Here is a 22,345-nt window from a genome sequence, read left to right on the forward strand (position 1 = left end):
TCATGAAAGATGTTCCAACTCTGCAAAAAACAGGCAGAGATGGCGAGAAAAAAACAGTTAGTCTGCTGAAAAGGTGACCAAAAGGATGCTTTCTCATGTCCCCTTTTCATCCTTTCCCCAGCCAAGACAAAGCAATGTCCTTTTCCCCCGTCACCGACGGTGACCCAGGCACAGGATGCAGCGTGGGGACAGAGTCCACCACTGCTCCCAGAGCCCACCCTGGCCACGGGCTTCCCGTGCCCTACCGTGCCAAGCCGAGTTGTGCTGATCTGTGCCGAGCCGTGCTGTGCTTGGCTGTGCCGTGCCGAGCCGAGCCGAACCGCAAAGTGCCGAGCCGTGCTGTGCTGCGGCCGTTGCCCTCCGGCCGTTGTGGCCACTGTTGGCGATGGGCGCCACGCCGGAGCTGCCGCTGCCCGCCGAGCTCAGTGCCGGCACCTTCCCCACCAAGCTGTGGTGCCTGGCAAACAGCCCCCACGTCCGCTCCGTGCGCTGGGACAGCCAGGCCCGGGGGCTGCTCATCGACCGCTCCCTCTTGGAGCGGGAGCTGCTCGGCCCGGGCGGCTCCCAGGGCCCGGCCCCGCACACCTTCCGGGCCACGCAGTTATGCAACTTCCTGCGCCAGCTCAACCGCTACGGCTTCTGCTAGGTGCCGGGCTGGCTTGGCGATGCTGGCGCCTGGCTCCACTACAGGAACCCCTGGTTTTGCCGCGACCGCCCCGACCTCCTGCTCTGCATCAGGCGCCGGAGCACGGCCAACAGGCAGCGGCCGGCGGCGGGGCGGGAGGGGCGCAGGCACCCGCCCTGCAACTCCCAGCAGCTCCCCAGGGCGCGGCTGCTGCCGGACGGGCGGGACGGGCGCGCTGGCTTCAAGCCGCTGCCCAGGGAGCAGCTGTCGCTGCCGCCCGGGCGCCCGCCCTGCGGCTTCCTTCTGCTGCACAGGGACCGGCAGCTGTCCTGTTGTCCGCGGCAGGACTTTGTCCCTGGGGAGACCTGCTGTCTGCGGTCGGACTTGGTCACTGGCTGCCGAATGCCCCGGGGTAGACCTGCTGTCCGCAGCAGGACTCGTTTCCTGGGTAGACCTGCTTTCCGCCGCCGGACTTGTTTCCTGGGTAGACCTGTTATCCACGGCAGGGCTCGTTTCTTGGGGTAGACCTCCTGTCCACGGCAGGCCTTTGTCCCTGGGTAGACTTTTTATCCGCCGCCAGACAGTCCCTGGGGAGACCTGCTGTCTGCGGTAGGACTTGGTCCCTGGCTGTCGAATGCCCCGGGGTAGACCCGTTTTCCGTGGCAGGACTTGGTCCCTGGGTAGACCTGTTATCCGTCGCCGGACTTGGTACCTGGCTGCCGAATGCCCCGGGGTAGACCTGCTGTCCGCGGCAGGACTTGGGCCCTGGCTGCCCAGCCTCGGGGTAGACCTCTTGTCTACCGCTTCACTTGTTTCTTGGCTGCCCAAGTCCCGTGTAGACCTGTTTTCCGCGGCCGGACTTGGTCCATGGCTCTCCAACCCCTAGGTAGACCTGGTATCCGCCGCCGGACTTCGTCCCTTGCTGCACAACCCCTGGGTAGACCTGTTGCCTGCGGCAGGACTTGGTGCCGGGCTGCCCAACCCTTGGGTAGACCTGTTGTCCGCGGCCGGACTTTGTTCCTGGCTGGTGAATGCCGGGGTAGACCTGTTTCTGCCGCCAGACTAACTGGCTGCCCAAGGCCTGGGTAGACCTGATCTCTTCGGCCAGACAGTCCCTTGCCGGCGAATGCATGGGTAGACCTGTTGTCCGCCGCCGGACTTGGTCCCTGGCTGCCGAATGCCGGGGTAGACCTGTTCCCCCGCGCCGCCCGCCAAACCTGGCTCCAAAATCCTGGCTAGACCGCTCGTCCCGTCCCTGGACCTCCAGGAGCCTGGGTAGACCTGTTGTCCGCTGCCGTTCTGACCCAGGGCTTGGCTGGTGAATCCTGGGTACACCTGCTCTCCCGGGTCGGCCTTCGGACCTGGTTGGTGAAGCCCGGGAAGACCCATTCCCTTGCGCCAGCCCCGGCCCCAAAACCCCGCCTGCACGAGTCGTCCTCGTCCCGCCCCCGGACCGGACCGCCGCAACCCTGGCTACACCTGATCCCCCGCGCCGGGAGAGATGACAGTGAGATACAGCCATGGAAATTCCACGGCAATTCCGCCATTCCCAAGTGCCTCATTTCTCAAGCCCACATTCCCAGAGGAATTGCCCTTCCTCTCCCAAACCCACCTCTCTGCTCCACGGCTTCCTGACCATATCTGATGCCTTTTAGGGGCTCTTCCACACACGTGTGTTGCAACTAATGCTTCATCTGCTCCACCATCATCCCTTTGCATTCCCAGCACCTTGGGGTCATCCAGTTGGAACCATGGGACACTGCAAGGCTCCTGGATCCCAGCTGGAAGGAGATCAAATCCTACCCCTTGCAGCTGTACTGGGGGGATCCATGGATTCTTCATTGGAAAGGAGGTCACAGCTGGAAACCACCTGCACCGTGTGGAGACCTGGGAACAAGAAGAGAAGGGACCCATGGAGCTGTGTCCCAGCCCCGTTGGAAACCAGATAGAAATCTCCCAGGACCCCGTGCACACAGGCTAAGAGGCAGAAAAGAATGCAGGCTTGCTTTGAAACTCTCAGAAAAACTGAGATCCATAAAGTCACACGGGCAAGAAGTGGGAATGGAAGTTTTAGTTTTAGGTGAGTAAAAAGCTGCCTTAAGTGCCTTAAGCACATCGGACACTGTATTAGTTGATAGAAATGCCCTGAAGTCCAGTTTAAACTTCAGTAGCATTACCTCGCGCAAAGTTCACTAAGTCCTAGACATATCATAAACATAACAGAGCATTGCTGACATTGCTAGACTGAATCGAAAGGCTGTAGGCGTAGGCCCTTGTGTAAGAAACGACCACCATTGTCCCACAACTGTGTTAGACCAGGACAGGTGCAAAAAGACAGGAAGAGCATCGTGTTTGTAGCAGATTGGATGATTTAGGAATAGAATGCATTGGATTGGGGGTGCAGCTGCTGCCGCTTCTGCTTGGCACATGGGGACTCTGTGCTAGAAGCCATTTTGCAGAATGGCACAGACTGTAACGCTCTGACCTTGGTGAGACTGGTGTAACCATGTCAAAAACTACTTCTACAACAAGCAGCAGCCTCTCTTGATCCTCGCTTGGCCCGCTCCAACTTGCCAGCTGTCCCCACCAGCAATGTGCCCGCTGCTCCTGCGCGCTGCCAGCCCTTCCCTGGTGGTGACAGCAGCAGCTGCTCCTGCCACCGGCCAGCTCCTGTGCCTGGAGTCCCTTCCCGTGCTGGCAGCACAAGCTCCTTCTTGCCTTGAGCCCAATGCCAGCCTGCAGCTTGGGCTGGCTTTGCCAGCTCTCTTTTCCCAAGCCTTTGACTCCCAGACTTCTGCCCCAGCCCAGGGACATTTGTTATTTCCATCACCTGCTAGTTTGACACCATGAACCATTCTGGTTTTACCTAAGAGGTGAATCGTGAGGATTTGGGGGCTTTTTTTTGTCCACAATGTCCTGTTAAGAGCAAGAACACACTGTTCTTACACCTGGAATTGTGGCTGTTCCTACACCAATGATTCCGCACTGCATGACTAAAGAAAAATCTCTCCTTTTCCTTACTAAGCTGAAGCTAGAGCTTAGTGCAAATAGGTGTTAAAAGAGAATGAATGCCATTATCCCCCTTTTCTATTTTGGTCGGTTGTGGATACCTCCTCGAAGGATCCAGAACAACTCCAAAACGTTTTGCATACAGTGAAGAAAAAGCAAGCCAAAATTCCCTCTGGATGACAAGGTTAGAAAACCTGTTTGAATCACTGTCACTGTTTCTCACCACATCTGCTTAAACTGACAAGAAATTCAGCTGATTTTCTCTGAGAAAAACACAGTTCAGTTTTTGTTAAAATTTTAAAAGTTTAATAATAAACAATAAGAAGAGACATAAGAAAAGCAAAACTACAGACGTCTGGGTGCCTGGTGTTTCCACCCAAAGCACAGCTTGCTAACAAAGGATCTTTCCTTTAAATACCATAGGTTATTGCGTATTCATAAATTTCGTATGTGATTTACACATTCCTTTTGACTTTAGGTGTTCCTGCTTAATTGCAACTTTTCTCTCCCACCATTCTTTCTTGCACATAAATTTTTCATGCCTCCACAAAGTCGTAAATCTCTTGATAACGAAGGCAATAAATTCTTCCCATTGGAGTCGTCGGTGTCCTTGCTATTGTGTCTATCCACATGAGATTATGTGAGGAATTTCTTCATTGCTTCTCCAATTTTTTTGTAATTTTTTTAACTAGTTACAAAAAGCATCTGCTATAGCCTAAAAACTGTATTTATCCCACTACTACAAGAGGGTATATTACTGTAGCATAACTTTCTACCATAACACATCTAAGATTCATTTTCATATTTGTAAAAAGACAAACACTTAATATGTATTTATAACAACGCTGAGGCAGTTTTGCAATGAAGCAGCAGCGTGTCATGGTGCTAAATAGGAATTTGGCATTACCTCTAATGTTCACTGCTGCAAAGTATAGTAGTACACAGCAAGGCAGACTGGGTTAACACAGTCATTCCTCCCCTCCCCTTCCTCCTGTCCATCCCATTGTCTCCTCTGCAGAAGATGCAGGCTATGAAAACAAGGCAAGGTTGTGACCCATTTTTCTTCTGCCACAGGACTTGTTAGACACTGTTTTTTCAAAGGACTGCATGTGCCTCTCCCCAGCTTGCTTCTTTCTCATTCTACAGAAGAAGAGAGCTGAAGGAGTTTCAGGCGTGTGAGTGCCTGATCTGTCTTTCCCTCTAAAGTCTGTGCCTCCCAAAGCCCTGGTTACCTGCTGTGCTTTGGCACGAGAGCCATTCCAGCCCGAAACACAAGGGCAGTGGACTTCAACTGCAAAGCCTCTCTCTGCAATGGGATTGCTTTGAGCCTGCAGCCTCCATGGGCAAGGGTTTTGTGGGGCAGGGGCCATCACAGCCTGTGCCCTGCACACAAAGCCAGGAAAAGGAGCAGATCCTGCTGGCTTCTGCTGCTGCTGATCCGAGTAGCAACTCCCCTGGGAGTTCCCTCAGGGAACTTCACACCAAGGGCTTTCGTCATTGTTGTGGCTGTGAGAACTTGTTGCTTCCCAGTTCTTCACCATCCTTGTGGATTTCTGAGAATTTCAGCCCAAGTGTCCATGGCCCTTCCTTCATCCCCAGCCTGCAGCACTCACAGCCCTGCGGCCTCCCCCTTGCTGCAGCTCATTTGCAAAGTGCTGCCAAAGGCAGCGGAGCTGGCTCAGGATCCCTGTTGGCTCCTGGGCTTCAGGATGACCTTCAGAGGGACACTTGGAGCGCTTCCTGAAGAGCTGCCCATGGCATGGTGGGTGGATTTGTCCTCCCTGGGTGCCTCTGGTTGGAGTTGAAGGCTCCGTGGAGTCCCGGAGTTTTCTCAGCCGCCCTTGCAGTGAGTTCTCAGCCAAGGTGTGGCTCTGCTGCCATCCCAAATCTGTGCTTTCCTTGCGCAGCCTGAGTGCAAGTGGGGCATGTGCTGGGCATGGATGGAGATTTCCATGGCCAAAATCCTCCAGTATTTACAACTGCTCATTGCTCTGGACAGCACAAATCACAAAACACCCATTGCAGTTGACATTGCATTTTCTTGCAGATTCCTACAGCTGCACTGCTGATCGACAAATACACCAGAATTGATTTCACATGAAAAATGTCATTTATTACAAATTGCTTCACCGGCGCTGACACTATACAACTATGTATTTAATTTAACTATATATCTCAATTTAAATTAAAAAAGGGATTTTTAAAATTTTTACAACAATGCTATGTAAAAATATACAAATATCTACTTCAGTTAAGAAAACCTTAATTTATTGCCAACATCTACAACAACTCACTAGACACAAAGATCAATTAGGTGTTTAGCAACTTAATTTATTACATATTACTGCAAGCCTAAAGCCCATCTAGGAATACAAAAATATCAGTAGTTCTATCTAAACAGTCGTCTACAAAGATCTCAATCGATACAATGACACAACTATACCTCTCCAAACATGTTTAAATAGAAAGATACACCCAGATACACCCACCTCAAAATACAGAAGTCAATACACAGATGTAAATAGAAAACTAGATCTATTTACTTCTAGGAATACCAATATACCTAATTAAAGAGCCATATAACTCCAACTGCATAAATAGAAATACCTACACAACTGTATTCATGGGAAATAGAATTAAAACACACATAGAACAGCATACTTACATATACATATACTTACATCCATATATACATATGTTATTACAAAGATGTATGCATATATACAGACACATATATATGTAGCATACATTTATAAATATACCAAGATACATACAGAAATATTCCTATACAAATAGTAACTTGCATATATAAATATCCATGAAATTATTCCTCTCTATGCTACAGTCCATATATCTTTAAACAGAAATCTAAGCAGAGGGATTCCCGCCGCCCCATCTTCAAAGCCTTTCACTCTGTTCTTGCTTCCTCCCCTGCAGAGCAGCACCCCTGGACAAGGACAGCAGATGGCACTGGCTCAGGGGACAGTGCCTGGGGCCACCGGCAGCTCCCAGCGCTCCAGGGACAGCCGAGGCTGGAACTGCTGCTCCGCCCGGCCCGGCCACCAGCTCAGACCCAGCACAGCAACAGGGGACACAGGGGGCACAGGGGGAGAAACAAGAGCTGAAACAGGCAGCTGAGGGGGGAAAGGTAAAAATGCAGCCTAGACCAACACAAATATCACTCTCTCCGTCTCTATCGATTCACAGACCGTCGCGGGGCTTTGCTTTGTGATGTCAGGGCACGGTTGCCACGTGGTCATGGTGACATCGCAAGGTTGCCTTGGTGCCCGGAAGGCCTCAGGGGTGTCAGAGCAGCTCTTGAGCTTGCTCGGTGCAGGAGCGTCCTGCAGCTTGAGGCGTCTGTCAGTGGCCACGTGCACACTGACAGGAGACTTGCTTTTTGATAGTGTTGGAGAACAGTTGGCAAACTTGCACAGCAGTTGCCACAATGATTGGGCAACTCGCCGCTGCAGTTTTCACTGTTTATGGAGTTACTTATTCCTGCTATTTCCTGACTCACCTGGCAGGTAAGTAGAGGTTTTCCCTGGGTGTCACCTAACCTGGTTTTTGTGTCTTCCTGCTCTTTCTTAGTGACTGAGTTGATTTGGAAACAGAAAGGCCATTGGGATGCTGCTTGGGTAAAGCTCCTGTCAACACGTTCAGCTCAAAAGGGGGTGTCTGTAGCCACGGCCGTGCGGGCAGCATTTGCAAGGGAGCCTGCAGGGGTTGCGTTCCCTCCGTGGGAGAGTCTGTGGCAGCAGAGTTTGCCAATTCCTCCATTGCTGGGTCGAGCAGGACAACTTTGAAAATGTAGACTGGGAGGCCTTCTTGGAAAGTCTTCTAAAAATGGTTGTCTCCAGTTTTCTCAAAGCATCTGCTTCATTTTCCCTTGCCCACTGCAGGTCACCTGAGCCGGGTATTCAGAGGTGCTGATCCCGAGGTGAGTAAGGAAAGAACATTTGATGTTCTTGGTGTTTAAAATTGTGCGGCAAGCTGTGAGCATGGCCTGTGGCAGTAGAGTGTAGAGGGCCAGCTGAGTAGGCTGCAAGAAAATCCCTTTCCATGTCTGCAGCAGCAAGAGCAAAGGCATCACTGCCTATTTCCTAATTTTCCATTCCAGAGCTTTAAAAGAACTAAAAGATCAGTTTTGCAGAGAGAATGTGCTTCCTGATAGTAGTCAGGGGGGAATATCTAATTTGGAGCAGTGTCCAGTTGAATCAGCCCATTAGAATTTAGTCAGAGTGACTTAGAATCCCCTTGCTCTCCAAGTTGATGATTTGTGCTTAGTAGAGCTGGTTCTAGAGCTGAAGAGAAAGAAGGTTCTAAATGATAGGTCATGGCCTGTGTCTCACGCTCCTGTCTGTCCACAGATCCCAGAACCAAGAGCAGACTCTCCTCTGGCTTCCTCTGCTCCTGGACAAGAAGCTAACGCGGAGCCAAATGACCACAAGGCTCCAGCTGTGGTCACACCACAGCCGGAACTTTCCCAGACAGTAAGTGCCTCTTCTGGAGGGTGCTGTCTTTAGTGCGAGGCAGAGCTGCAAGTTTCCGAGCAGCCAGCTCTTGCTGTTGGTGGCTGAGGATGCTGAGTGCTGCAGTCCTGCCAGACCTAGCCATTCCCCTCAGCCAGTGACAGCTGGAAAATGGGCTTTGAGCTGCCGTGTTTAGGCCCCAGCTTGCTGGGATTCTGATAGGGGCCAGCCTGGAGCAGGAAGGTTCCCTGTCTGCAGAGGAGGGAGCATGTCAAAGGCACTGTGCTCAGCCTTGGTGGATGCGTAGGGGACGCTGTGGCCTGGGGACACCTGTCCCTCTCCACAGACGTGCCAAGTACCCACAGGCACCAAAAGTCTTGATCTGAGAACACAAGCTCTTTGGGGTGGTTTGTCCCCGGGAGCTTCTTGGCTGTGCTTACCCGGGAGCATTTCAGAGACACACTGGGGACGTGGAGTTGCTGTTTGAAGACAGGGATTTTGGTGCCCTTGTTGCCAGGTTGTTCTTTTGCCTCTTCAGGCAGAGCAGTCAGTAGCAGAGCTGACAGGCACTCGGAGTCCACCTGTCTTTTGGCTTTTAATAAGCTGCTAAGAGATGATGTGTTGTCCGTGAATCTTTGGGGGGCCACTCTTCTCTTGTGTGGCAAAAGACACGTTCCCTGTCAGCTTCCGAAGAGGCTGTTGGAGCTTCAGCCCCAGATGGAGGCTGATTGTACTGCTAGTGTCACAGTGGGACAGAGTGAAGGGCAGGGAGAGGGGAATTCAATGGAGCTCTTGGGACTGAGGAGGCCAGGAGTCCTCCAGGCACTGAAAGCACAGAGCCTTGTCATCTGCAGAGATCAGCACTGGGACAGGAGGGTTACAATGGAAGCAGAGGTGGGCAGGGAAGCAGAAAGAAGTGGCTGAATGAATATGATTTGTACGCTGAAAAAGGAAAAAGCTGAGCCTGATGGCATCTCCCAGTCACTTGCTCTGCATTTGTTTGTACAGAACGTGGAGGCAGAGGCACAAGCAGAGCCGCCCAAACCTCCGAGTGACACCATGGCAGCAAGGAGGAAGAGCAGGGAAGACATCAGAAGAACTCAGGATCAATGGAAACTCCATCAGGAGAGGGGCAATCAACAAAACCATGTAAGCGGAGGAGTAGTAGCCACTCCCCTGATGGAAGGTTCTGTCTCTTGTTCTTTACGGAACTTTGGAGACAAGTTGGAGGCAGAGCTGCAGAAAACTCGGGCTAGGATCAAGGCATGGGAGAAGAGGCTGGAGGAAGAAATGGAGATTCTAGCAGAAGACCGAGCGAAAATTGGTCTCCTCCTTGAGAAGCGAGAGGATCTACAGAAACAAGTGAGTGAATGAGCAATAGCCACTGCAGTCACCAACCTGGTGCTTTCTGCCCTTCTTGCCTTTCCCCTGCAGAGCAGCAGGGGGGTGGGGTGATGCCTCTGAGTGCCATCCTGCTCCAGTGTGTGCCACAGGCACTCTGAAGGACACTCCCTGCTCTGCTGAATCTCAGCTGCTGCCCTGCACAGTGGCACTAGTGCTTTGGCCTTTTGGCCAGCAGTCATCTGAATGCATTCCTGCTGGCCTCTTCCTGCTCTCCTTGTTTCTTGAGGTGTTCTTGCAGGTGAACACGGTGACCCAGATGGATCTGGAAAGAAGCTGTCTGTATCCCTTGTGAATCTGGTCCTCTCCCTTTCCTCACAGTCGATGACTCTTGGCTGACAGGGACAAGCTGGACTCTCTGACTGCTTTGTTCTCTTTGACTTGAGGTGGAAGTGTTGACATCTCGCCTGGCAGCCTGCAAAGATTTCCATCAAGTGACTGGCAGCAAGGAGCCCCAAGATTCCTGTGAGGCACAGAAACTGTCCCAAGCAGCAGCGCTGCCGGTTGGACACGTTCAGAAGATGCCTGAGGAAAAGAGGACTCCATGGGAGAAGGTAGAACATTTGAACAAAGAGCTGCAAGCGTGTCTGCAGCCCTTGGAGGGGGAAAAGCGTCCTTGGGAGAAAGCAGAATGGTCATTTTGGCAGTCACCCTTCAGAAAATCCATGCAAATGCATTTTGGAGAAAATGGACAATGAATCTGGCCTTGCACTCCAGTCAAACCAGCCTTTGGCTTTGAGCCATCCAGTTTGAGGAGCGGACATCAGAACAAACCCATGGCAGAGCCCTGCATGTGGCTGACAGCATCTTGCTAAGGGCTTGCATTTGAAATGGGATCTGGGGCTAATCTCTGCCAGCCACTTTTCTTTCTGACACCAACTCCTTTGTTGTCTCAGATCTCCACAGGCTCTTCTGTTGAACCTGCAGGAGCAGCAGTGTCACCTGAAGGCACTAGTGCTGGCCAAGCTGTGCAGTGGAAGCCGGGCAGTTCGTTCATCTCCAGCACTGACAGGGCTTCTGCTCAGCAACAGGAGATGGAGGATGATGAGGATGAGTCCCTGGAGCTCCTGAGTATGTCTTCTGTCTTTCTTCTCTGAGGGACAGTGTATTGTGTGCACATGCCAGCACAGCTGGACCCAATGATCCTCCTCACTTTGGTGTCCCAGGAGCATTTAGGGCTCCCCACAGGAGAGGCTGTGCTCCAAGGCAGCAAGAGAGTGCTCTGGGTGTTCCCGCTGCCTCTGAGGGCAGCTTGGACGTGCCTGGGGTTTGCCTGAGCTTCCCCAGCTGCTAAAGGCAGAAGCAGGGGTTGTCCTTGCATCAGCAGAAGGCTGTGAGCTAGCAAATGATCTGGGCAAGTCCTGTGTGCTTGTGGCAAAACTGGACAGAATAGTTAGCTTCCTAAATTCTCCTTAGACTCCTGACTTCTCATCTGCCATCCGAGCAAAAAAAACCTTCACGGAAATTGATTGGTTTGGGCATTTTGTCTTCTGGTTGTGGTTTTAGTTTGGGTTTTTTTCCGGATTTTTTTTGGGTAGAGGTTTTTTCTCCATCTTGAAGGAGCTCTTCTGCCCCATGTGTCTTAGTGGCGTCATTTTGATGACTGTTCCTATTTACCACTACTACATCTGCAGGTTTTTTAATGAGAAGATTATATATTTGTCAGTGAGGACTCTTTGGAAAGAACATCAGGTGACAGCAGAAACAGAGAGCAAGAGCTGGTGTTTTTGGGCCCCCAATGAAAAAAACAGATCCTTTTATTACAATCTGTATTTAATAACCTAGTTTTGTTCCTAGAAACATACATCCAAGAGACACAGGCCTGGGGCATGATCAGATAAAAGTGCACTGTAGGCATTTCTCAGGAGTGAGCCTCCAGCCCCTCTGCTGTATATTCCTCAGATCCATGGCACTTTTTCCTACCTGATTCCCAGTCATTCCCATGACTGTTAGAATGCTACCCACTGGCCCAAGCCCTGCTCAGATCAATCTCTAGGAAAACACATGAAGCCCTTTGTGATTCTACAGCACAAGTCATTGAAGCTGCTTCTTGCCCAGAGCAGCTGCCGGTCCTGTGCCCTCAGATAAGAGCTGGTGGGGCTGAGAAGAGAGCCCAGCTGACTCTCTGTCTCCCGTCACCTGTTGGCACAAAAGGGCACTGACGTGCACCTGGCTGTGTCTGCTCTCCAAGCCAATCCTGCCGTGTCCTCAGTGGGGGCACCAGCTTGGAAGGGGCTGGGTGTGGCCGTGCCTTCTTGCCATTGCTTGTCAGTGCTGGTGCCTGGGCTTTGGCAGCTTTGTGGCGGTGGCTGCCCTGGCCCTGAGGGCTGGTGTGAGCGCCGAGGCTGGAGCCTTCCTTAGCTGGGAGAGTCCCGCTGCCGGCCGGCCGCTGCAGCGCGGAGCTGCCCCGAGGCAGCAGCCCCTGCTCTGGGCCGGCTCCTGCACGGCCTGGGCTGGGCTCACAGAGGGTCAGCATCTCCTCTGGGCAGCTGTCCGTGTCCCGCCGGCACCTGAGGAGCACTGCTGTCCTTGCTGCCCTTGCCCGCTGCGGGAAGGTGGGCACGTGTGCGGGGCTGAGAGGGCGAGTGCAATGGCAGGGACTGATCCCTGCTGTCAGGGGGAGGAGAAGCAGTGTGGTTCTTCACGTGGGCCACGGGCAAGGGCGTCTTCCAGCTCAGCCTGCTCCTCAAGGGTGAGGGTCCTGCTGCTGAAGGCCCCTTGGGATTGGTTAGAGCATGAGCTGCTTGGGTTTACAAAGGGAAAGGCATTCTTTTGGTAAAGTGCTGCAAGGTGGGGAAGATGCCCTCCTCTCCTGGGAATGCATCTCCCTGTGCTTTGTTTGCTGTCAAGAGATCTCTTCAAAGGACTGTAGAAATCAGTGCTGGCCTGCTTGTACTGCAGAGCTGCCTGTCTTGTTGCAATTCTTGCAGTTATTGTTGTTACGCAGCTGGCCACAAAGGACTCAGAAGGCCAGACTGTACAGCCCCAGCAGGGCTGCCTTTTGTATCTCCTGGATAGTGGGATCTCTGCTTTCAAGTAAGCATCTTGCATTTTGTTTCCCTCAGGGCAAATGGCGAGCATGGAAAATCCCCGAAGGAAATACATTGAAGAGGAAATTGTTGGCAGAGGGTGAGTCCAACCACAGTTACTTGTACACAATCATGGGGCAACAATCTGCTGCTGGAATATCTGTCAAGGGTGAAGTCAGGCAAGTTGCAAACATATTCAGACACTGGGGTTAGTCTGCCCCATCTCTCAGTACCAGCCAGAATTTGGAAGTGTGGTCAGAAGGAATTGTCAAAGACACTTGGATTTCATTGCCAGAAACAGCAACCACCCCTTTTTGTAGCAGGCAGATAACTGTTTGAAGGAACATTTCTTCCCAAGAGTTTGCTGAAGGAAATAGTGTGATCAGGATAAAAACTGCCCAGTTTAGAAACTGAAATCCAAGACGAAAGAATCACCTGGCCTTTTGAGCTGAGGCACTAAAGCCCAGTGCTTCAGAAACAGGCCCAGTGCCCATGCACTGGAGAGGAAAATGCATCATCTGCCTTCTGTCAGAGCCCTCCTGCATGCTGCAGGTTGGAGGCATTTCCAGCAGACATCTCCTGTCTGGGCTGGCTTTCACTCCAAGGTCTAAATGGCTTCTCCTTTCTTTGCTGCTGTTTTGTTTCTAGGGCTTTTGGAGAGGTTTGCAGAGCCATCGACACTGCCACAGGAGGACAGGTAAATGTCAAGAGCCCCTGCAGATTCTGCTGCTCTCCAGGGCTTTCCTCTCTCGTGTCAGCTGTGGCTGCAGCTGTGGCTAGAGCTGCGCTGCAAAGGCACAAGAAGCACAGACTGGTGCCAGCCTGCCAGCTGCATTTGGGACAGTCTTTGTCCTGCTCAGCTGCCAGAAGGAAGGCAAGGAGGGCAGCGGTTCCTTTCAGAGAAGGACGCTCTCCCTGGCTCTCAATTGCTCCAACAAAGGGGCATCTCACTGCTCTCTGGGGCCACGGCTTCAGAGTCCTGAATTCTCATTTCTGGTTGCCAGCAAATACATCTGAATGTTCCTGGCAGTTCCTTAGCCACCTGCAGTGCTGCACTTGGGAACTGCATGTAGGGGAGAGATCTGCAAGGCGTCCCTAAAAGCCCTAAGCCCTGCCTATAGCCCGAGATGTATGCACAGAGTACCAAGGCACGCATTTCTTTCTCTGAAGTACGGACAGAGAAACAGAGAGTGTGCTCAGAGCTTTGGGGGGTGAGAGTTGAGACACCATTTTTAACAAGTGGACAAGGCAAATTGTGGTCAGTGGCCACGTGTCCTGGAACTGGCCCCCAAAGGAGCAATGAGCTGTAGGAATGTCAGTTCCTAATTACTCCTTTGTCTAATCACAAGGCACTTTGGCAGAGCTCACCTGTGGCATTGCAAAATCACTCGCTCCACGTGTGTTGTGGTCTCATTCCACCAGCTTCTAAAGTTACTGATTTTCTGTGTCATTCTAGGTGGCCATCAAGAAAATCAATCTTCAAGGACTGAACAGGAATCAACAAGCGCTTAATGAAATCATGGTCATGAAGAAGAATAAGAGTCCCCACGTTGTGGATTATTTAGACAGGTGAGTGGTCATGGTCTCTTCCCATGAAGGTTTGTTTCCATAGTAAAAGCATGCGAGGTTAAAACCCCACTTTGGACACTGGCAGAAAATAGAGCTGTTAATAATCAGTTAATTATTATTTCTCTACTCATCTCCAATGGATGGGAAGAGAGTGTATTTTGCCTGCATGTGTCTTCCCTGGCTTTCAAACACTGAGTTGGAACATTGGCCAAAAACCTGAATCAACCCTCCCATACTAAGTCAATACCTTGTAAGCTCACTGCCTCCATGTTGTCTCAGGATTGATTTTTTCAAGTTTCTTCAATGCTGATGAAGCATGCTAGAGAGGATTTCCCTTGGATTGTTGCCCCTCTTTTCCAGGGCTGGCCATGCCATGAACACTAGGTGCTCCTTTCCAGAAATACCATGCGGGACAGGTTTTTCATCTTGGCTGATACTAAACTGTACTTTTTGCTTGCTGGCCATCTAAAATATCTCCTTTCTCACAGATGTGCTGTTCTCCTTGAGACTGCACAGACTGCAAACAATGCACAGCCTGGAGGGCATGTCTATTCCTTGAATTCTGTCCTTGTCACAAAGGGACCCGGAAACAAGAATCAAGCAAAGAAACCAATGTATGCATGTTCATCTGCATGGCCTTGTTCCCTTCTTTCAGCTACCTTGTGCTCGACGAACTCTGGCTGGTGATGGAGTACATGGATGGAGGCTCTCTGGATGATGTCATCGCTGAGGTTCGCATATGTGAACACCACGTGGCAACCATCAGTCGAGAGGTGAGGGATCCCATCTGTGCGTCCCAGGGCTTGGGCAGGATTGTCTGGGAAAGGGGCTCAGGACAGGAGCGATTCCGTGAGCCAGGCTTTGTTTCTGTGTGGCTGATATGCTCTGGGCAAGCAAGAGCATCTCAAGCGAACTGCCTGCCAGTGCCCCTGCACTCACTGGACTCTGTTCTTGTCCTCTTCTCTCCTGCTGTTGCACTTTCAGTCTGGCTCTTGTATTTGCTCTTCTCCATCTTGCCTCTCTAAACTTTGGCCTGTCTGCACTGCATTCCTTGCCTGTAAAAGCAAAGGTGGGGGTGGCACTGTTTGAAAGGAGCAGCAAAGAAGAGAGACTCATTTCTCTGAGTCCTCAGCTGGAAAGGTTAGCAGTGCAGCCAGAGTGCTCTGTACTTCTGAGCACATGCACTGCAGCAGCAGTCATCCTGGCTGGTTTGCAGGGCAGAGTCTACACCAGCAGTTGCTGTTGCTCTTTGGCAAGCTGACATGCCTTTCTTTAGAAAGGTCCTGCCCTGCCTGTGTTGGAGCAGCGAGCTCTTGCCCTCAATGGCACTGTCTTCTGCCATTACTCCCCATTCCCCTGCAGAGGGAATCTTGGAGAGCTCTTTCCTTTCTTGTGTGATGAAATCACATCACTGATTTTTGCCCTCCTGTTTCTGGTTTCTCTCTCAGTGCCTGCAAGGACTGCATTTTCTCCATTCCAACCACGTGATACACCGAGATGTGAAGAGCCTCAACATCCTCCTCAAAACGGATGGCTCTGTCAAGCTGGGTCAGTATATTCTTGGTCAGGTGCAGCGTTCCAGGAATATGTGGGCTGTGGGGCTGCTTTTGAGTGAGTGCCAGCCTCCCCAAAACGGTGCTGGTGGCAGTGCAGGGAGCCTGTTGTGAGCTGACCACGTGGTGGCAATGTGCACAGACCTATGGCAAGGATCGAGCCGTCCACAGTGGCATTGCTCTGTGCGTGTCCCTTCCAGAGGGAGGGGGCTACAAGTCTAAAGCTTCAGGGGAACAAAAGACACTGCTGGAGGCCGTGTAAAAAATGTGGGGATTTTTGAAGCAGCCAATGCCATATTTCCTTGGCTAAAGTCCTGAGGAAACAGAGCAGGGAGAGTTGTCCAGGAGATTCAGCAGCACATTCTCCAACTTCAACTGGGCAATTCTTTTCCTTGCTTTCCTAATTGCACAGGATTCAAATCAAAACCTTCTTTTGCTCTCTCCCCAGCTGATTTTGGCCTCTCTGCTCAACTCACCTATGAGCAGAGTAGACGGAGCTCGGCGACCGGGACTGCTTGGTGGATGGCGCCTGAAATTGCAAAAGCTGAGTCCTATGGCCCCAAAGCAGACATCTGGTCTTTTGGAATTGTGGGCATTGAAATGGTGGAAGGAGAACCTCCTTATGGGAATAAAGGTCCTCTCATGGTAAGGTGTAAATACTCTCTGATCCCGCTGTCTTTCTCCCCCATCCCACGTTCCGTGTGCCATTGGACAAAATGCCATTGCCATCTGCTGGAACTACTTCCACCACGGTCCCTTTCTGAAAATGTCCCTGCAGCACATCAGCATCTGCTGGGGTTTTGGTTGCATCCGTGGGGGAACTCAAGCCTTAGCCCAGGCAAACAATCTCCCTTCTCAGGCAACATTGGGCTTTGGCTTAGAAGTCGTTCCAGCTCTTTTGGCTGTGTAGATGGCCCTACTAACAGGAAACAAGCATCTTAGAGCTGCTGTTATCTTTCCTGAAATGAAGGAAAGAAACCCAAACCCAACCAAGTTTCTAAAGCAGTGGTTTGGAGAGAAGTGTACCCCCATTCTTCTCACAGGGGAACTTGCCTTAACTGAGGGATTTCCTTTCTTTACTTTTAATTACCATTGTTTTCAAGAACCAAGGAAAAAGCTTGATGACATTTATAGCAGCTGTGCTTAAGGGACCAACAAGTGCTGCAGAGATGCTTTTCATGTCATACTCCTTGGAAATACTAGAGTGAGTTAGTAGAGCAAAGTCCCTCTTCCAACTAGCCTGTCAAGCTGGTCAGGTGAATCCTCAGAGAGGCAAAGGTGCTTTTGCTGATGTAGTTTCCACTAAGGAGGTCAGTCAATGAAATCAGCTGCCAGGGCAAGATCTGCTGGATGCTGGAAAAGCTGTGACTGCATCAGGCTTTGGGTTTTGTTGGTCCAGGAAAGTCATCTCTGCCTCTGTGCCACGGCAGAAACAGCCACTGCAGAGTGCAGCTGAAACAATGGGATCTGGGAGAGCAGTTCCAGATGTGAGAGAAGCAGCTGAGAGACTCGTCTTTCCTTTTTCTCCAGGCTCGATTCCTGATAGCCACCAAAGGGATCCCAGAGCTGCAGCAGCCCAAGCTCCTCTCCCCTTTGCTGCGTGACTTCCTGAGCTGCTGCCTGCAAAGAGACGAGGAGCGGCGCTGGTCTGCCAAGGAGCTGCTGCAGGTAAAATGCCAAGGGGCTGCAGGGGAAACAGTGTCCCAGGGACGGGCTCCTCCTGCACTGAACTGCCAGGCATCAGATGAGCCTCGTCCTCCTCACCTCCACTCTTGGTGCTGTTCAAATGAGAACAGCCAGGAATCCTAGACTGGGCTGGGCTGGCAGGGACCTGTAAGGGTCATCTGGTCCAAGTGCCCTGCAATGAGCAGGGGTGTCTTTAAAGAGATCAGGATGGTCAGATCTGAAATATTTCCAGGCCTGGGAGCATTTAGCAGCTCTTGCAGTAAGCTGTGCCACTGTTGTCCCACTGTTGCTCCCTAGACCTACTCTGACTCAATCCCCATTTTCATTGAAAAAAAGATTACCCTGCCTTTGGGGCTCTTAGCTTGGAAAGTAATGGTTCATTCTTGGCTTTTTTGTTTTCCTTTGTGCAGCATCCATTTGTAACATCGGCCAAGCCTACATCCAGCCTGGTGCCACTCATCCTTACTTTTAAGAGGTGGAAGGAGTTGACAGGAATGGATCAGTCACTTAAAAACTTTTTCTTCCATCACCAGCATTGTAGTGGATTGTAGAGTAGGATTTTAGCCTAGGATTGTAGGGTAGTATTTTGGCCTAGGATTGTAAATAAAGTTTCTGAAACCTCAAGTCATTTTGAAGATTGTCCTCCTTCTGAGCCTGTGAGAATGCTCAACATTTCCTTCTGAACTGTCCATTTTTGCTTAGAGGTGGAAAGTGACATTGATGCCTTCTTTGGTACGGTTTGAAGGGGGAGTAGGCTCTTCTTTCGTCATGCTCTCCGGACCGCAGTGCCTTTGGAATATGGCCCAGGGGCTGGGTTTTACCCAGCTGTGGCACTTGTGTTTGAGGCAGAAAGGGCAGTGGCATTTGCAGGCAGAACCAAAGGACGAGTGGGGCAGCCCAAATACCCTGTGCAGATGCAGGCCTTGAGCTCTGACTCGAGAGCATTTGGGTTCCTGCCACTTGCATTTGTATCCCTAAGTGCAATCTCTTTGTCTGGGGGAGAGTTTTGCCCAAGTGAGACAGCAGAAAGATCAGGGAGGCTGCTGGGAAAGGCGCGGAGCTGGTGCAGAGCTGTCAGCGGCTGCAGGGTGAGCCCAGGCCCCGCCTTGCCCAGGCTGGAGCCCCAGCAGAGCCCTGGCAGAGCCCGGAGCAGCCTGAGCCTGGGCAGAGGCAGCTGCAAGGAGGCCCTTGGAGCTGCAAGAGGCAGCAGCCCGGCCCTGGGTGCCTCTTGGGGGCCCCGGGCGAATCCTGCGCTCTCAGAGCCCAGCTGGCAGCCGGCTGCTCCCGAGGGGAAGCGTGGCCGTGCTGGGCACAGCACAGCCCGGTGGCATCGGCCGTCCGGAGCGTGCACAGGAGCAGAGAAAGGCAAACCACAGCCGAGGGCTGCAGGCCTGGCTGAGGATTGCCACCCTTGTGCCGGCTGCCCTCTAACTCCTGGCCAAGGCGAGCAGTGTGTGCAGCGCTCTGGGCACAGGGGAGGGAGCCGGGCTGCTCCGCAGGCTCCGGCACAGGGCAGCCTCCTTCAGGCACGGCGCTTCTGCCGGGGGAACCGAGGCCAGCGGCAGGCAGGGACAGCTTGTCAGGTCACATCTGCAGGAGCCGGGGCCTCACGCGGCTCTGGGAGGAAACGCCTGCAGTGCTGGAGTTGTGCACTGAGCCAGAGCAAAGGGGTGAAATGCAGAGTGTTCTGCAGAAATATTCCGGGCCACCAGGCCAGCCTGCTTTGAGCTCTCTGGCACACAGCAAGCACTGTGCAATGCAGCCCTGAGCTGCTGGGAGAGGGGTGTTAGAAAGGAGCCAACTCTTAGATGAAATTAAATGGGGACAAAGTCCTCAAAGTCAAAGAGAACTGTTTCTGAGGAAGGATTCACCTGAGCTGGGTGTGTATCTCCCTCTCCCAAGAGCCAAACACACACAACACACACACAGAAAATGCTGCTTTTTACTGCCTTTTCCAGCCCAGGGTGAACCATGTCCCCTTTCCCTTTGGCTGGGTAAAAGGAAACTTGTATTCTGTCCCCACCGCCTCCTTTTCTGTCCCCTCCCCTCTTACCCTACTTCCCTTTTGGTCTGGTCTTCAAGTTGGCCCCTCTCCCAGCTCACAGCAACACCCAACGAATTAACTAGAACAAATCCAAACCCTAAACAACAACACCTAGAACCAACAGCTTTCCTTCTTTCTTCTAATAACCCTTCAGCTGAAGCAAAATATTACCTCCTATCTCACTGAGGGAATGGGGCTTCTGCTTGAGCAGTGAACTGATTTGGAAGAGAGTAGAAAGGTTTCAGTAGGCAATTTGTGTTTTCTTTCTGAATTGCTGAAGGAAAGACACAATGTGGCTTCAGTCAGCAAAAACATTTTCAAGGTGCATTGAGGAAATGCTTGTGAGCAATTCCCAGAGAAAGAAAGGGTTGAGAAAATGCTGAACTGCAACAAATCATGGATTCCCTTCCCATTAACAGTGTTGAACCCTCTATTCCCCCAGTGCAGTGATTGATGTGTGCAAGTGGCTTCCTTAGCCTTGAGAATAGAGTAGTCTTCCTAAGAATGTAGCTGGAATGCATTCAAGGGGAAAAGAGTGGTTGTAGGAGGCTCTTGAGCATCGGAGGAGAATTGCAGGAATGGGATGTTCCCCAAATGACCACCCGAGACTCTCAAGAGAGCCCTTACTCTCCTGTCAGTAACTTCTGAGAAGTGATTTAAATTTGTCAACTAATTTGAGGGAATGTTTAGCCTGTGAGTTTCAGCACAGTAATGAGTAGGTCTTATTTCCATGGTTACAAATGAGTAGGTGGGATTTCTGGCTGAGCACGTGTTAGGAAAGTGATTCCCCACGCACCCAGCACTGAAATAAAGTCATGCCTCCTTTCTCACACCGAGCTGGCACCAGGGATCGAGCCCTTCTTGGTAACTTTGATTTTAGTCACTTCTATTGAAAGGTGAAAATGAAACCTTTTCCAGCTGTTCCCCTCGGGTTTACATTTCTGGGGGCCAAAGCTCTGTGCTGCAGGTGGCCCGCGTGTGTGCAGAGCAATGCAGCCTCCACAAAGCCCTTGGTTTCCCCACAAGTCGTCATGATTTGTTGCCAGGTGTGCCCAGCTGTGGCAGGAGAAGGAGCCCGCAGTGCAGTGGGCGCCGTGCCCTGCCCAGCCAGGGCTCTCTGGCACAGAGGAGCAGCAGCAGCACCTTTCAACCCACTCCTGCCCTGGCCTCACCTGGGACACAGAAGCCTCTGGAAATCAGCACCACCTGGCCCCTTCCCAGCCTGGAGCAGCTCCTGCTGGTGGGCACATCCTGCACTTCTGCTGCTTCCGAACAGGAATCAAGGCACAGGGGGAGACGGACATACAGAGAAGCCCTGGGCTAGTGCAATAAATGGGCAAATGCATGGGGGAATGTGTTAGGAATCATTTCAGCTGTCATGCCAATCCTGCCTTCGCTCCTTTTCTCCCTTCACGTTTCCTGTTCTTTTCTCTCTCACATTTCCACTCCTTCCCCCTCTCGAGTCTCACAGTTTTCCTGTCATGTTTGCCGCCCAAGTTTTACTCATTTTCCCCACCCTTTTCAGCTCCCTTTCCTCACACTTTACCTCTCACATTTCCCCACCTTCCCACTCTTACCTCCTTTTTTGTTCTCTCATGATTCTCACAATTTTTCCCTCACTTACCCTGCCCTTTTCTCCCCTCATGCTTTTCTCCTTTCCTCAGTCATTTTTCTCGAAGTTGTCTCCTCATGTTTCTCACTTTTGCCCTCGTGTTTCCCAGCGTTTCCCTCTCCCATTTCTCCCACTTTTCCCCTCACATTTATCGTTCTTTCCCCCTCATGTCCCTAATACTTTTGTTGTGCATTTTGTGCCCTTTTTTCACTCTTGTTTCCTGCCACTTTTCCCATCAAACGTCCCACCCTTTTTTTCCTTTCATGTTTTCTGCCTTTTTCTGCCCTCTGGTTTCTCACAATGTTCCCCTCAGGATTCTCACCAGGTTCCCCTCACATTTGCAGCCTGTTTCTCTCTCTTTGCCAGTAAACTTTCTCACTCTCTTCCCCGCACATTTCCCTCCATTTTTTCCCCTATGTGTCTCACCCTTCTCCACTCACCTTTCTTAGAATTTTCCCATCATATTTCCTGCCTTTTCCTCCTCTCACCTTCCTCTCCTATTTTCACTCACATCTTCACCATTTTCCCCTCAGTTTTCTCAGCCTTTCCCACACAGGTTTCCTACCCTTTTCTTCCCTCACACTTCCCTCCTTTTTTCACTCCCATTTCTCACATTTGTCACCTCATGTTTTCTCCCTTTTTTCCCCCTCACATTTCTTAACCCACTGCTTCCTGTCAGTGACTCTTCCTCTTCAGTAGCTGATGGGCTTCTCTTCTTTTTTCCTGCAATCGCCTACTCCAAAGAATGGGTGCCAGAGCAGCGCTCCAAGAAGCCCCTGCCCGTGTGTCTGCTGAAGAGAATGGCTGTGCTCAACTTGAATAATCTCGTGAAGAACAACCTAAACTGCAGTGGACTTCCTGCTTCAGGTTTGGTTTTATTTCAATTCTCTCTAGTCTTCCTAGTGTTCTAAAGAAATAGGTACCCTGAGGGACACACATCACAGGTGCGCAGTCGCTTATGTAATTTCGCTCTTTTATGTAATTTATAAAACAATTAAAGACAGAAGTAGACATCCACATCAAAAGAATCCCAGCACTCCAGTTAGTTACCTCAAATCAGTTATAAACACTTGCCAGAGATATCTCCTATTACAGAGAGGGAAAAGACTTCTCAGGAGAGCTAATGGAATTGCAATTTGCAGCAGCAAGGGACACAGTTGCATTCAGAGCAGGTCCTCACAAGTGCTTTGCACAATATCAGAGCTGGATGCAGAGCCCAGGTGCCACTACTGCAATTTTCAATATTTGACCCGAGTTACACTATGCAGATGACATTTCTGGCAGATTCCAGCTGAAGACAGATTAACTAAACTACAGCAAAGATATCATACTACTGTATTTGCAT

The 22,345-nt window shown here is 51.3% G+C and overlaps 1 pseudogene; it reads left to right on the forward strand.

Moving 5' to 3' along the window:
• Positions 1–385: 385 nt before the first annotated feature.
• LOC136303420 (class I histocompatibility antigen, F10 alpha chain-like) overlaps positions 386–22,345 on the forward strand; it is a 53,575-nt pseudogene continuing 31,615 nt past the window's right edge.

Source organism: Chamaea fasciata, unplaced genomic scaffold (genome assembly GCF_029207755.1).
Source record: "Chamaea fasciata isolate MVZ Bird 193981 ecotype frontalis unplaced genomic scaffold, bChaFas1.0.hap1 SCAF_33, whole genome shotgun sequence".
NCBI lineage: Eukaryota > Metazoa > Chordata > Aves > Passeriformes > Sylviidae > Chamaea > Chamaea fasciata.